The following is a 16,206-nucleotide window of genomic DNA, read 5'->3' as shown; positions in this document are numbered from 1 at the left end:
CTTCTCATCATTTTAAATATTTGATTACTTGTGATTTGTGATTTTTAAGTAAGGATGTTTGAGAGCTAGATTGTGTATGATTTTTTTGGGGTTTTTTGTATGATTAATGCTTCTGGTAAAAGAAGGAGGACAAAATGAAAGGGGGTTGATGACGACGGTGGTGGGAAGGTGATACTCTGCTTATGGGAAGGCTACGATTGTAGAGGGGAGGAAGAATTTTTACAATTGTTTTATTTTTTTTGTCCAACTCATATATTATTCTGCCATATTTACCTCCACGTCATCATTTTTAGTCAAAAAGTGTTTTCAAAACGGTCAACACTCAGTTTAATAGCACTAACATTTTAGAGCTATTTTTGAATCATTATGGGTATTTTTTCTCCCGATATTTTATTATGGTGCCTAATGCTCCTTTTCAATATTACAATGGGTAAATTTGCTCCTTCACCTAAATCCAATTCCTTCCCATTGATCCCTACTTGGCCGAGACATGGGGTTGATACTCAAAATTTTTATTTTCAATTTGAATGCTTCTAAATACATTTTTCTCCACATAGTCCTACACAATTTCACCTTCCAAACCCATTAAAAGCATAAAATTAAAATAAATCAAACCCTAGCCTCATTAACCAAGTTTGGCCAAAACATAAACATGTATTTCATAAGTTGGAATTCTTTCAAAAACTAGGCTAACACACTAATTTCCAACCATTTTCTATCCTTTAATCCATATACCATCCTTTAACCATTCATATCAACTCAAGTGGCATTTTGGGTAGCATGGTTCTACTAGGGTTTTAGCCATTTTCAACTATCCAAATTAACAATCCATATGGCAACATAAACTAGAATGAAGCTCATGATCTTACCTTGATTAGATTTCTAGATTTGCCTAAAGTTTCCTTTACTCCTTCTTCTTTCTTCTTTTCTTCTCTCTTAGACGAAATGTATCCTTCTTTTTGCTCTTCAAGTTGGCCAAAAATATTGGCCTTATGGGAAGGAAGGGGTATTTATGGAGTGGCTTTGAAAATTCACCCTATGGTAGCTTTAAGTTACCATTTATCATTACTTAATACTTGTCTTCTAATTAAGCTAATCCCTTATGATTTTGTCATGTAAAATTCTAGGTAGCTTGATCATATTTTTTCGTCTTCAAGATGATTCCACATTGCATGCCACCTAATCACACATGTGAGAAAACATAATTTTTTTATTAGATAATTCCATTCTTTCAAGCTTGCCTCTTAGAAAATTATATAATTCCATCTATGTCCTTTCCCTCTAATTTGGTGCCAAAATAAGTAAAAAATTTAGGGAAAAATTGTTTTGCTAAGCTTCAGGTCATTGGACTGTATAATCTCATTGTATTTGTTAAATTTTTCTTGGATCCTATCAAATCTAGTAGCTCCAAAAACTCGTGTAACATCCCAAATTTTTGCTCATAGATACAAGTAATAGCACAAGAAAAGGATGATTATTAAGTCCAATGCAACAAAAGTCCCAGAGATCCTCGGAAGGAAAAAGAGATTTTTCAAGGGCAAATGTGTAAAACAATAGTGTTTGGGGACTAAAGAATGATGAACTGGAAACAACTAAGAGCCAGAGGTTATGCCAGAAACTTGTAAGAGATGGTTCTGAAGGTTAGGCCTAAGGAGGGACTAAATTGCAAATAAAAAATTTCTAGGCCAAGTAGGGACCTAATTGTAAATAATAAAAGTTCTGATTGGCCAATGCTCAAAGTTAGCAAAAAGGGCTCAAATGACTCAGAAAAATTCCAGAAAAATAGGAATTGTCACATCCAACATTATGATAATTAGAAATAAGAAATATTCTTAAATTATTGAGGATTAAAAATAATAAGGAGAATTTTGGTGGAAAATAATTCCAGTAGTTTGCAAGCCAAAAATAGGAATTTGACTAATTAAGGAAAATTGGTCAAAATTTAAATAAGAAAAACATTTCCAAGCCTTGAAAAATTAAGGAAAAATGAGGATAATATCCTTTGAGAGTTATATGAAATTATAAAGTTGGTTTTATGACCAAATTACCCTTAGATAATTTATAAGAGAATTTAAGGGTGATTTAGGCTAATTAAGGGATTTTATTTGGAAAATTCCAAATGAATATTTTTAAGGAGAATAAAATTCCAAGAAAATTCCTATGAGATCCCAAGGAATTATAAGGAATTATGGAATTAAATGAAGACCCTTAAGTATCCAAGATTTTTCCAAATAGTGATGAAAAGTGGAAAAATCCCTAAAGAGAAGGAAATTAATTTTGAGGCAAAGAGGGCAAATTGGGAAGATAGTAATGAGAATAATAAATTAAGGATCTGACAGAAAATAATTACAGAGGCTAAGCTACTGTAGTTATAGAAAAGAAGTTAAACTCAGAGCCTAAAGTATACTGATAAAGCAAGATTAGTGTCTTGCAAATCAAAGGGATCATATTGAGCCATGTGTCAAGCTCTTGAAGGAGAAGATTTGAATTTGCCAAGTGTCATTCCTCAAATGGAGAGGATCTTGAATTTAGTAAATAATTTCATTTAGAATTTTGTTAATTATGAAAGAGAAATCAAAATTTAGTAGGATAATGACACTTGGACTATCATTAAAGAAGGTGGTTAAGATATTTTGGACCATTAATCAAGCTCATCCTCCCCCATTTTCAAATGAGCATTTTGGCCAAGAGAGAAAGAGGAGAGAAAAGAGAGAACTTGGAAGGAAAAGCAAGAGAAAGTGAGCTCCTTTGGTCATTCAAGCAAGGATTCAAGGTGAGTTCATGGTTTTAGATGTGTCTTGCTTTCTTTTCTTCTCTTTTTATGGTTGAAAAATCTGTCTTCTCCCTCTTTTTGTGGCTGGCTGAACTGGATATTAAAAGAGGAAGGGAGTTTTGTTCATCACACTTGCTAAGATACAACAACACAAGTTAGATCTTAGTGTTTGCAAGTGAGTTTAGGTTGTTTTAAAGTATTTTTCATGGTTATTTCCTCAAGTGTTCATTTCAGCCAAGTGAAGAACTAAACCCTAGGATGAGTTTTTCAATGTTTTGAGGCTTCCATGATGCTTAAAATGAGGAATGGTGTAGGGTAAACTGAAAAGAACAAGTGTTGGAAGCTTAAAAGCAAAGTTGTGATTTTTGGTTTAAAACCTCTAGTGGTTGGGTCAGGTTGTGGCTGGAAGAAGCAATTTTATTTCTCTAGATCTAAGCTCATATTTGGAATCTACATGAAAAACCATGTAGAATTAAGTCAAGAAGTGATTTTTAGGGTTAAAAAGAACCAAGTTTAAAAATAGTGAACAAAGGAGGGAGCTTTATGGTTCAAGAATCATTTTGATTTATGTTCTTGCTTTTTCATGGTTGAATAATGATTCTTGCTGCCCTTTTGATGGATTGCATTGTTAGGGTTTGATATTTGTAAAGGAAAAGAGGAGAAGGAAGAAAAGCTAAAGCTTTTGAAGCAAGGTAGTAAGTTAAACCTAGCTACTACCACTAACTAGCATTATTGATTATTGTATGGTTAATTGCTATTATTGTGGTTGAGCTTTCTTGATTGTTATGTGGATGCTCTTTACAGTATCTTGCTTTGGCCTTTGCATGTTTGAGTTTACCAAATGATAAGCATGTTAGTTCACCAATAGTAGCTAATGTGATCATGCATAATAATGATGCTTGCTTGGTGCTATAGTTGGTTAATTTGCTACTGGGATTTCCATGAAATCTCATTCCATAAATGCAATCTAATATTTTAGGGCCTCAATCCTCCAAAGGGAATCTGCAGATTGAAGGTTGATTGTGGGGTTTAGCAACAAAATTTCGTGATCATATTTTAGTTATGTATATATTATACTAACAGTGCTGGAAGCACACTGACACTGACTGGTTCACGTGACTTTTTGATATTTCTCCCGTGCGCGTTAAATCATGAAATTTGGTATGATGAAATTTAACGTCCTGAGATTCAAATTGATAGCTAATATGTTAAAAATGGCCCAGTATACGATTTATGATGATTTTTCAAAGTTAAAGGTCAGAATCTGGGAAAAAGGGTTTTTGGCAAATGGACAGTGTTGTATTTCTCAAAAAGCTGACACTTTTTCATAAGGAATTGGACAATGAGATTATTTTTCCTTGAAATAGGACTTAAAGAGCTTTAAGTATAATTTTAAACCACCCCAATTGGATTTTTTTGGAATAAGTTATGAATTTTTGAAATTGGACCAGAAAAACTGGATTTTTACCCGATAAATAGTAAAAATCCGAAATTTAGCGTTTTTATGGTAAAAAGTGAGCCCAAGACCATCCAATGTGGTCTAAAATGGTTTTGAAAGGAACCTAAGTCAATATAATAGTAAGGTGTGATAGGAATAGGATCCCAAAGCCGATATAAGGCTAGAAATGACGGAAATGCCCTGAAGTCATTCCAGGGTTTTGAGCAATTTGAGATAATAACTTAAATTAAATTATTTAAGCTATGAGACTGCCTCAAATAATGAGGAAAAACTAGGAAACAGTAGTTGAGGAATTTACACAGATTGTAAAATTCATTCCATCCCCAGAAACTAACAAGGTTAGCTTTAATTAAATTTAAAGCCTATTTATACCATATCCGGGTAAAGTCAAAATAGTTGTCTACAGTTTGACTTTTGACCCAAGAAAAATTAGAGGAATTTCCCGTGATGAAAGGGAAAGAATGAAACTCAAAGACAGATCAACGGAGTTATGAGCTAATAAAAAGAATTCAAAGAAGGTAACACTGATTAAGTATTATTTAATAATATTTCTGGGAAAAAGAGAAAAAAATATCTAAAAACCATCATGACGGCACTGAGTTAGCATGCTGAGTCACCAAATGCAATCATGACAATGCTAAGTCAGCATGCTGAGTCACCAAATGCAATCATGACAATGCTGAGTCAGCATGCTGAGTCACCAAATGCAATCATGACACCTACAAGTCATCATGCTGAGTCAGCAGAAGATATTTATGGACAGCATAAAAAATCAGAACGCAGTACGGGTATATTTTAGACAGTCCTTTGTCTACCCGTTATAGTGAAATCTCCACTACGTGACTTAGTAAGGTTAAGTAGCCTGTCAGTAGAGCTAATTATTTTCATCTATGCTCCTCTAAGATAGCGCCATATATGTACTTAATTAAAATGAGAAAATAGTGCCAGAACATGTCCCAGTGGTACTGGGTCAGTCAGGACTCAAAAAAGTATCCGATACGGTGCAAAATGGCAAAATAGGTAGAGGAATACCTAAAGGTTATATTTTACACGAATTTTATATTAATTTCCTCCCTATTTTAATGCCAAAGTGATGAAGAAATATGAAAGTGACAATTGTACGGTTAGATGGGAAAAGAAGGTATTATGTGTACGGTTGGATGCAAGACACGTGTACGGTCGAATGTAAGACACGTGTGCGGTTGGATTAAAGACATGTGGCTTGATGATGTAAGCATGATGTCATCAAGATGAGGTAAGCATGATGTCATGGGACACGTGTCATCATAGGATAAAAAGAGAAAATGGACGGTCCAGATCAAGCCACGTATTTTTAAGATCAACGGCCGAGATTCGGTCTTGTTTTTTATAAATACCCCTCCCCTCCCTCTCATTTCGTCCTAAGCCATGAAAACCTTGGAGAAGCTCTTGCAAAATGGTTTCTAGAGAGAGAAAGAAGAGGGAGAAAGAAAGGCCAAGTGGTTCCAAGCCAGATCAAGCTCTAAAACAAGGTATGTGTGTCATTTTTGATGTTGTTTCTACCTCCCTTGTTATTTTTGAGCTGGTGGTTGGTTTGATTGGATTTTTTATGATTGAATTCCTATAGGGAGGTGCTGCGCAAAATTTATTGGAATAGGAGAAGATGATATGGATGTTAAAAGCATGTTTAAAGGCTTGGAAACAACAAGAATCAAGTGGTTCTGTGTTGATTTTGCAAGAAATCTAACTTTTCCTTAGTTTGAGATTCTGTTCGGCCTTGACTGTTCTGAATGGTTAGGATTGAATTTTAATTGTTTTGAGTTTGGAAATGGATTCTACATGCAAAATTATGTGGGGATAGTATGTGAAAATAATTTTAGGAATGTTGGAATTGAAACTCAAAAGTTAGAGTTCAAGTATGTTCAAGAAAGAATCAAGTAGAGATAAGTTGATAGCTTGATTCTAATAATCATTTTGCATCATGTATTGATGTGTTTAGGATCTTGGAACATCCAAGAGGATGTTTAATGGTGTTTACCGAAAATCCATAGGTTGGAAAGACAAGGGAATCAAAGGAAAAGCAAGAGGAAAGCTATGTTACAAGGTAGTAAACTTACCTATATTGTGTGCTTGATATGTATGCTTGCATGATGTGGTTGTGTTGCCATGATGTGACTAAGCTATGATGAGATGTTTGTAAAGTTATGTTTACAAGTTTATGTTATGTTTTGCCTTGGCAATATGTTATGGAAGCATGAAATGCTTTAGCTTACTTTCCATGGCATTCATTTGTTAATGTTATAACATGTCATGCATATGCATTATGTCTTGTATGCTTATGAGTAGCATTTGCTACTGAGATTCTCCCGAATCTCACCCCTCCCTAACCAATCATTTAGGTCAATCAATGGTGGGCAATAATGGCACGAGAGGCAGGGAGAAGAAAGTGGAGAATTATTAATGTTAATGAATGATGTTATTATTCAATGTATAATTCTCCTATTTTGTAATCTATGTTATGGATGCCAATGATGCCATGTATTTAATTACAATGTTTATGGAATGAATAGAAATGTATGAGGATGATTAGGAAAGCATAAACCCAATTTATGTATGCTAAAGAAATAGAAAGAATTAAAGTAAAAAGAGGTTAAGGGATAAAACGTAGGTCATGAAGCAGTGAGTTTGTAGCTCCAGTTTGACCTATCAAATGAATGAGTTAAGCCACAAACTTTGGCCTATTCATAGTACACATCCCAAGCTTTAAAATGAGAGGTAGATCGGCCCAATCGGATGTGTACACAAGGAGATACGATTTTTATAGAATTAGTTAGGATTTTTCAAAATTGGACTTAAAATCTGAATTTAAATAGTGAATAGTAATCTGAGCAGTTATGTTGAAATTTTAAATCCACGGGCTTGTGTCATGATTTGCTTGAACCATAACACTTACTAATGCGCACTCTGAGGGGTTAAAAGTAGGATGTTTCAACTCGTCCCTCTATGCTAATAACTTCTTTTTATTAAGGAGAAATTCCCTAATTTTTTAGCTCAAAATTTGACCTATAACTCCTTCTATTCAATTTTTCCTGAAATCAACCTTCTGCCAACATAATTGGCTTTAAATATTTTAAAGCTAACATCTGCACTTTTAGAGTTTGAGAATAATTTTACAATCTATAATAACCTCTTAACAAATTTTTCTCATTTTTATGTGAATTATTGAGGCCTCTGTATATTTAAAATAATTTATTTTAGCCAATTTTTTATTAATTACCCAAAAATACCAATAATTACAAAAAATTCTAAAATAAATTATTTTTATTTTGTTTTTACCTTTTAGGCCTTAGATACTATTCTAGATTCTTTATTATATTTTTCATGAATTTTCAAAAAATTTTAGAAATTTTGGGCATAGTTTCTAATTTTGTCCTTCCTTGACTGGAACTTTTCAAAATGACACTCCGATCCTTGCTTGGGTTTCACTTTAAAGGTTATTCTGTCTTTGTCTCTACTATACTGTTTGACCCTTGGTCAATTCTAAATTCATCATTTACCGTGTTAGAATTTTCAGGATAAGACACTAACAATTAAGCCTGATGCAGAAGCAATGAACAAGAAAAAATGTCAAAGGCTAGTGGGAAAACTTATCTACCTATCCCACACAAGACCTGATATTTGTTATCCAATTAGTGTAGTAAGCCAATTCTCAAGTAGTCCCCAAAGGGAAAATATAACAACAGTCTACAGAATTCTAAGATACCTGCAAAAAAAAATGCTATGATAAGGATTGTTCTTTAAAAAGGTAACTCTAGAGAGGTAAAGCTTCTACCACTGGTTATTGCTGTTATGTATAGAAAAAGCCGGTGACCTGGAGGAGCAAAAAGCAATTAGTAGTTTGAAAAAGCTTAGAAAAATCAGAATATGGGGCTTTAGCTCTAGTTATTTGTGAAGGGATATGGCTTGTAATATTTCCTAAGGAATTAAAGATGAAGGGTAAGGTTTTAAGGATATGGTGTGATAATCTCTGAATAATAAAAATTGTCAACAGTCCTATTCACTATGATCATGCAAAGCATGTGAAAATAGATGATCACTTTATTAAATAGACTATTATGATCATACAAAGTGATTGATCTAGCCTGTGTAACAACTTAACTTTAAACCCATTTTATAGCAAATAGAAGCAAATGGAACTATTCATTAAGCTTTTAAGTTGGTAGATTTCAATTTTTAAAACATTTCTTCTTAGGTTACTATTCACATAACCCTAAAATTTAATCAACTTTGAAAAATCTTAACTAATTCTAGAAAAATCTAAATAAAGTGGTCTAAGTTCTATTTCAAGCTTGCAAAGAGATATTTAAGGAAAAAATAATTCCAGGTTATAATTCCCTCTCATGTGTTTCCAATTTTCATGGAAATGTGCACTGTTCATTGGTCCTTTCTCCAATATTTCAAAATTTGTGCCTAATTTTGAGAAAGCATAACCTTTTGTACAAAGCTCCAAATTCAATGAATTACCATTCATTTTAAGCTAAGAATGAGATCTATTAGACTGTTAAGTTTCATATTTTAGCTCATCCAATTGCCCAAAATCTTAGAGGTCAAAGTTTAGGTACCACTTGGTCAAACTTCAATCATTTAATGCCAATTCTTGCATCATGGCATTTTATCAACTCAAGACCATTATCTAGCATACTAATCAACTAGAATTCATACTTTAACCAAGCTATACAGCACATACTTGTTAAGAAGTCAACCATCCCATATTACAAGTTATACATAGCAAAGTTTCCAAAATACTAAATAAATTTAAGGTCTTCTATTTTATGCTACCTCCTTGTTTTTTCCCTTAGAGCTTCCATCTCTTAATGATTGTAATTCAAATATGATGGGTGAGATTCCAAAGAATCCTGGTAGCAAAGAATATCAATTTAAGCATTAAAATGTAAGGTAAATTTATGTTATATGCAAACATTAATCAAGCCATAAACATACCATCAATATGCCAGGAAGGAGCATAAATCATACCAATCAACAACTCAACTAAACACATTTTCCAAGGCATTAATGCAAGGAGTTAACCACATATCCACATACATAACTCAACGACATCATGGCACATACGCATAACATAAACAACCAAAACCATTTAACACTAAAATTAAAAGTTCTTACTACCTCTTGTTAGCTTTGATCCTTAGTTTCTTTCTCTTTCTCTTGAACTCCCTTTTGCTCAATACCAAAGTCTAACAATCAAGAAAATAATGGCATTACTATTAACTTCAACAATCCTCATTAACACTTTAACCTAAAATTCTAACCTTTTAACCTTTATTTTAGGGTTTTAGCATTATCCTTTTCAATTTAACTTCCATATGACTTTCCTACATGGTTTTTTTTACATAGAATCCAAATATGAACTTAGATTTATCAAAATTTAATTCCCCCTGTTATTTCTCTGCTGGGCTGAATGGTGTGTTTGGGGTTCAAAATTTTCATTTTCAGTTTTAATGCTTCCAAACACATACACTTCATATATTCCTACACAATTTCACCTCCTAAACTCATTGGAAGCATCAAATTAACAAAAATCAAATCCTAGCATGAAAAACCCTAGTTGGCCGAAACAACTCCCTTGGTTCCACAAGTTGGAATTGTTTCCAAAACAAAGTTTAAACACCATAATCTATACATTTTCTACCTCCTAAACCATAAACAACATTTAAATCATTCATAGCTCAACATATCTTAGATTGGACAGCATCAAACCCTAACCAATTCATGCTTCAAACTCCATCAAAACTACAATTTAAACTACCAAACTACTAGGCAACTTAAATTAGAAGAGAAATCTAAGCTTTTACCTTAGTTTAGCACCTAATTTGACCTAAGTATAGCTTGATCCTCTTCTCCTCTTCCTCCCTTGTTGGCCGAAATGTTCTCTCCCTCTCACTCTTTGGATTTGGCTGAAAATGTATCATGAAGGAAGGGGTGGTCATATTTATAGAAGGGCTACATTTCACCTGTTAGTAAATATCTCTTTTACCATATGATTTCACCTTGACACATGGCAAGATTTTGACTCCTCTTCCTCCATGATTTAGCCACATAACCCTACTTATGTATCCCTTAATTAAATGCAAGAAGGCACCTCATAAGGATATCTACTCTAACACATGCAAGAATTGTCATATTTTATTCCATAATTGATTTTTTCAAGTTTACTCTTTTGACAATTTGTATTATTCCACTTAGGTTCTTCCTCTCTCTATTTGGCACTAATTCCACCAGTAAATTAGGGAGAAATTTTGTCTCACCAAGCTTATATTTATTACAGTGTAATTTCTTGCTATCGGTTGAATTTTTCTTGGATCTTGTGAACTCCACTACTTTTAAAACTTCATTTCTTTACATCAATAGCTTCCTTTAGATGAGGAGAGATTTCCTAAATTTTTTTCCAGATTTATTTCAACCTCTAACTCATTAAATTAAAATTTTTTCAAAATCAGCCTTCTACCAATAGAAATTAAGCTTAAATAATTTTAAAGCTATTCTTTGCACTTTCTGAGGTTGAAAATAATTTTAAGATTCATGATAATTTCCCAAGAAATTTTACTAAATTTTTCATGAATTATTGAGGCCCCTATATATTTTAAATAATTCAATTTGGCCAATTTTTTCTTAATTAACCAAAATTCCAAGAAAATACTGAAAATTTCAAAATAGATTATTTTTATTTCATTTTCATCATTCAAGCATCAAATATTGTTCTTTAGCCTTTATTCTATTTTTCATGATTTTCTGAGAATTTTTTAGAATTCTAGATGTACCTTCCTACTCTGATCAATATTGACATGATATTTTAAAAATGACAACCAGTTTAGTTCAAAAGTTATTCCATCTAAGTTTCTACTACACTACTTGGCCCTTGATCAATTCTAGTTTTCTTATTTTCCTAATTAAAGTTAACAAGGTATGGCATCCTGTATTCCTTCAAGATATGGAATTGCAAATGTAATGACGAAATCCTTGATTCAAGAGAAATTTGAAAGATTTAGAAACAAGACGAGAATGATTAATATCTACTCACTAGATTGAGAGAGAGTGTAAGAAGGTAAGCCTACCATCAAAGACCTATGAGCTAGTGCTTAACCTAATCTTCTAGAATCATTTAGGTGTACATCTTGTAATAGTCAGATTGAGATAAAATCTAACTATTATCCTTATTTTGTGATTCGAGGAGCAATTTAGGGAACAAAATTAGATGCATATTAATTAGAATTGTTCCTTCTCCTATATATGGTGTAAGATGTTATTCAGTGAATATATAGTGACTTATTCAAAAAAATTAGAAGTACCTTGAGAGAAGTAAGAGGGAGCAATTAAGAGTTGCAATTACTGTATTGAATCACTGAGAGCTTGTTTAATCCTGAAGATTACAATAGAACTCTTAAAGGTGCTCTAAGAACTGGATATAGATCAAGTGATAAACTACACCAGCATAAATCAATTGTGTTTGTAACATCCAAAATTTTGGGTCTAAAAGTATGAGAATTAACTTGAAAAGGGCAAATGAAAGGAAAGCAACAGGATTTTCAGGGACTAAACTGTAAATTGAGAAAGTTCTGGGGACTAAAATCTAAATAAAGTTAGAGACTTCGGAGAAGTCTTAAGGCCCATGAATGAAAAATGGAGATGAATGAGAGCAAAAAGTTGTACTAGAGACCTCAAAGGAATGATTCTTGAGATGAAGTCCTCGCATAAACTAAATCGTAAAGTCAAAAGGCTTCAGGTCAAAAAAGGCAATACTGAAAAATAAGCTCAAAATGGGAAATGAGATTCTAAGACTTATTTGAGGTGAAAATGAAAAAAATGCTCTTGGGTTGACTTTAAATAAATTTTAAAGATTATGACTTATTTTGAGGTATATAGATGGATTTGACTATTTAAGCTATAAGAAGGCCTCAGAAAAATGAGCGAAAATGGGGATTTAGAAGTTAGGATGCTGTAGAAAATTATAAAATCAATCTCATTCCTAGAAGACTAGTAGTATGGCTTTAAAAATATTTAAACCCTATTTATGCTAAAAAGAGAAATTTATGAAAAATTAAAAAATAAATACTTATGGATCGAGTTATGGCCAGAGAAAATTCACATATTTTCTCTAAAATTAAATAAAGTTATGGTATGGACAGATAAATTTTTGGAGCTTTAGATTGTTTTAAATAAGCCAGAGAAATTATTATAACAAAAAAAGGAGAAAATATCTAAAAGAAATGATGACGTATTTATGAAAGCGCTGAGTGAAACGTCCATATTTTTACCTCTTAGAATACATGTGCAAAAGCAAATTGAATATGCAGAAATTTTACTTAGGCCCAAAAATTAAATTTTTTCCTTAAGTTCTTTAGTACTGTTCATTATGTATTTTTCTAAATTACAGGTCTAATTTTGAAAAATCATAACTAATTCTACAAAAATCATATGAAGGTGCTCTAAATTTCTACTTGAAGCTTTTTCAATGCTCTTTAAGGAAAAAATGTCAAACAAGATTTATCTCTGGCCAATTCATACAGTTTAATCTGTAAAGATTCCTGTCTATTTAGTAAATTCTAGAACTTTCAGATTGCTTGCCTCAACTTTGGAAATTCATATCTCCTTTTGTACATATCCGATTGAGGTGTTCTACCTATCATTTTAAAGATTGGGATATGTACTACATGCCTACCAAAATTTGTAGCTTAATTCGTTCACTAATTAGCTAACTGCTCCAGAACCTATGTTTTTCTCTTTACTTTTTCTTGCTTTAATTCTTTTTATTATTTTGGTATGTATAACTTGGGCTTACTCTTTCTCATTCATTCTCATACATTTCCATTCTTGCCATGAACATTCTAATCAATTATATTGCTACGTTGGCATCCATAATCATAATTTACATAAGAGAAGAATTATACGTTAATTCTTAGTCTTATTTATTAACATTAATAATTCTCCACTTTCTTCTCCTTCCTTCTCATGCTCTTCTTCATGCAATCATTGCCCATCATTGATTGACCTAAATGGTTGGTTAGGGAGGGGTGAGATTTAGAGGAATCTCAGTAGCAAACAATACCATCAATATATGCAAGATGAATGCAAGTGTATGATATGCTTTCTTGATTATCTTTATGCCAATTTAGTGATCTAACCTTATGCTCAATGTCCCCAACTACATGTATGGCCATAAAATTATTAAGAGACAGAACATACATCATTCATACATAGCTCATATCATCACAATTAGCATTATGCAAATTAACACAACAAGCATAAACATCAAGCATATAAGATAAGTAAGTTCATTACCCTATACCATAAGCTTTCCTCTTGCTTTTCCTTTAACTCCCTTGACTTCCTAACCATAAAAGCTTTTGGTCAACAACATCAAGACATCCTCTTGGATGTTCCAAGGTCCTAAACACAGCCATAAGGTTCATATAACTCATTAGGACCAAGAAATCACACAGAGGTCAAGACTTGCTCTCTTAAACCGCAATCCTTTCTCTTGATTTTAGGGTTTTCTTTCTAGCTTTTCTAACACAAATTTCATCATTTTCCATCCTTAAGGTCCATTTCTTGTCAATTGAGATCATTTTAGATGGTCTTAGATCAAGAAGATCAAGTCTAGAATTTTTGCTTCATGGGTATTGTTCACACAAAAATTTTAGAATTTTTACTCAATTTTGAAAATTCATAATTAATTCCAAAAAAATTGAAACCAAGTAGTTCCAAGTCCTACTAAAATCTCCTTAAGTGATCTTTAAAGAAAAACTAGTTTCAGGACCAATTCAGTCTAGAACAGTACCAGAATTGTGTGGAAGTTTCCTACTGCACCAGTGATCAAAATTGTTTCCAGACTTTAAACCTAACTTTAAAAAATCACCATAAATTGTACACATATCTAAATGAAGTGTTCTACATATGGATTTAAATCTTAGAGAGTTTACTTTAACCATGCCAAATTTCAGAATCAGATACAAACAATAACTTAATCGAGGCATTAAGAAAAGTGCTAGAATCATCACTACCTTGATTTTGAAGCTTGAATCTTGTTCCTTCTTCTTAGCCTTCACCCCCACATTTTCTCTCTAATTTTTGGTAGAGTTTCTCCTTTGAAAAATCTTGCCAAAATGCTCTTCCAGGGGGGTATTTATAGCCAAAACTTTTGCCTTAAATAGACTATTATGCCCTTAAAAGTTAGTAGAAATTGTAAGGGCAAACTTGGAACTTCAAGTGCACTTTTACATCATCAATACATCATCTTCTTACATCATCCCTTACATCATCCTTCTAGAAGAGAGCTAGGTGGTACAAATCTAATGAAGGGAAATGGAAGAATAGATCTTGGCCCTTAGATCAAACTTAATCTCCAAGTTTCTTTATAATTTACCAGGTTCACATTTATTTGACTTTCTTAATGGCCTTCTGGAACTCAGAAAATTCTTTTGTCTACTCCATAAATTTTATTTAGTTCTAGAGAAGATCTATGAATTTTCTCAGGCCATACCACTTCCTTTAAACCTCACATAAAAATCATTTACTAAAATGCCCTTAACCAGCACAATTGACCCTTCTATTTTATTCCAACCATTCTGCTAATCTTCTGGAAGGGAGACTAATTTTATAAATTATCATATCTTTAAGCTTCCTAACCTCATTTTTATGTATATTTTTTAGATCTCTTACTATCTCAAATAATTACCTTAATCGGTATACTTTTTACCAGGTCATAATATTATAAATTTCATTTAGGTTGTCTCAGGGGTATTTTTGTCATTTCTCTTCACAAAAGTGTCTTAGAATATTGTTTTCTGTTTTTTAGGATTTTTCTAGAATTTTCTGTATACTTTCTATTTTTACCCCTATTGATTGTAACTTTCTAAAATTACGATTTAGTCCCTGTTTAGACTTAACCTCATAAAACATGTCTTTAAGGTATCTAACTTAACTTTTGACTTCTATCTAGCCTCTTTTCTCTTTTTGAGCCCTTGAGACTCTCTTGGAATCTCAATATTACTTACACATTTGCCACCTAACAACTTTCTTACTTTGCAGTTTAGTCCCTAAAACTACTTTGACTTCATTTCCTATTTTTGGGACTTTTGATCTGCGGGGCTTAGTAGCCTATCTATTTTGGGCTACTCCTAGGGCTCCTAGGCCTAAAAATTAGGATGTGACATTGAGTCAGCATACGAGTTAGCACACTGAGTTAGCAAATGAATCGTGATCCCATTAATGAGCCTACGAGTCATCATGCCGAGTCACTAGGGGATATTTATGGATAGTAGAAAAATCAAAATGCAGTCCAGGTATGTTTTAAACAGTCCTCTATCTACACAATATAGTCAAATCTTTATTGTGTGACTCAATAAGGCTAATTAGCATGTCAGTGGAGATAACTATTTTTTTCTATGATCCTCTAAGATGGCGCTATATGTGTACTTATTTGAGATGAAAAATGGGTGCCAGAACATGTTCCAATAGTCCCAGGTAAGTTAGGACCCGAAAAAGCACCCAATATAGTACAGAATGCCAAGATAGGAGGAGGAATACCTAGGGTTGCAGTTTGCACGAAATTCCTATTAATTTCCTCATATTTTAATGCTAAAATCATGAAGGGACATGTAAGGGATTATGTGTATAGTTAGATGGGAGGAGAAGGTATTACGTGTGTAACATCCCAAATTTTGGCTCATAGATACAAGTAATAGCACAAGGAAATGATGATTACTAAGCCCAATACAATAAAAGTCCCAGAGATCCCTCGGAAGGAAAAAGAGATTTTTCAAGGGCAAATGTGTAAAACAATAGCTTTTGGACACTAAAGAATGATGAACTGGAAACAACTAAGGGCCAGAGGTTATGCTAGAAACTTGCAAGAAATGGTTCCGAAGGTTAGGCCTAAGGAGGGACCAAACTGCAAATAAAAGATTCCTAGGCCAAGTAG

This window comes from Neltuma alba, unplaced genomic scaffold (genome assembly GCF_004799145.2).
Source record: "Neltuma alba isolate B1F8T4 unplaced genomic scaffold, ASM479914v2 tig00010519_pilon, whole genome shotgun sequence".
Classification (NCBI taxonomy): domain Eukaryota; kingdom Viridiplantae; phylum Streptophyta; class Magnoliopsida; order Fabales; family Fabaceae; genus Neltuma; species Neltuma alba.
This window is presented reverse-complemented; position numbering follows the sequence as displayed.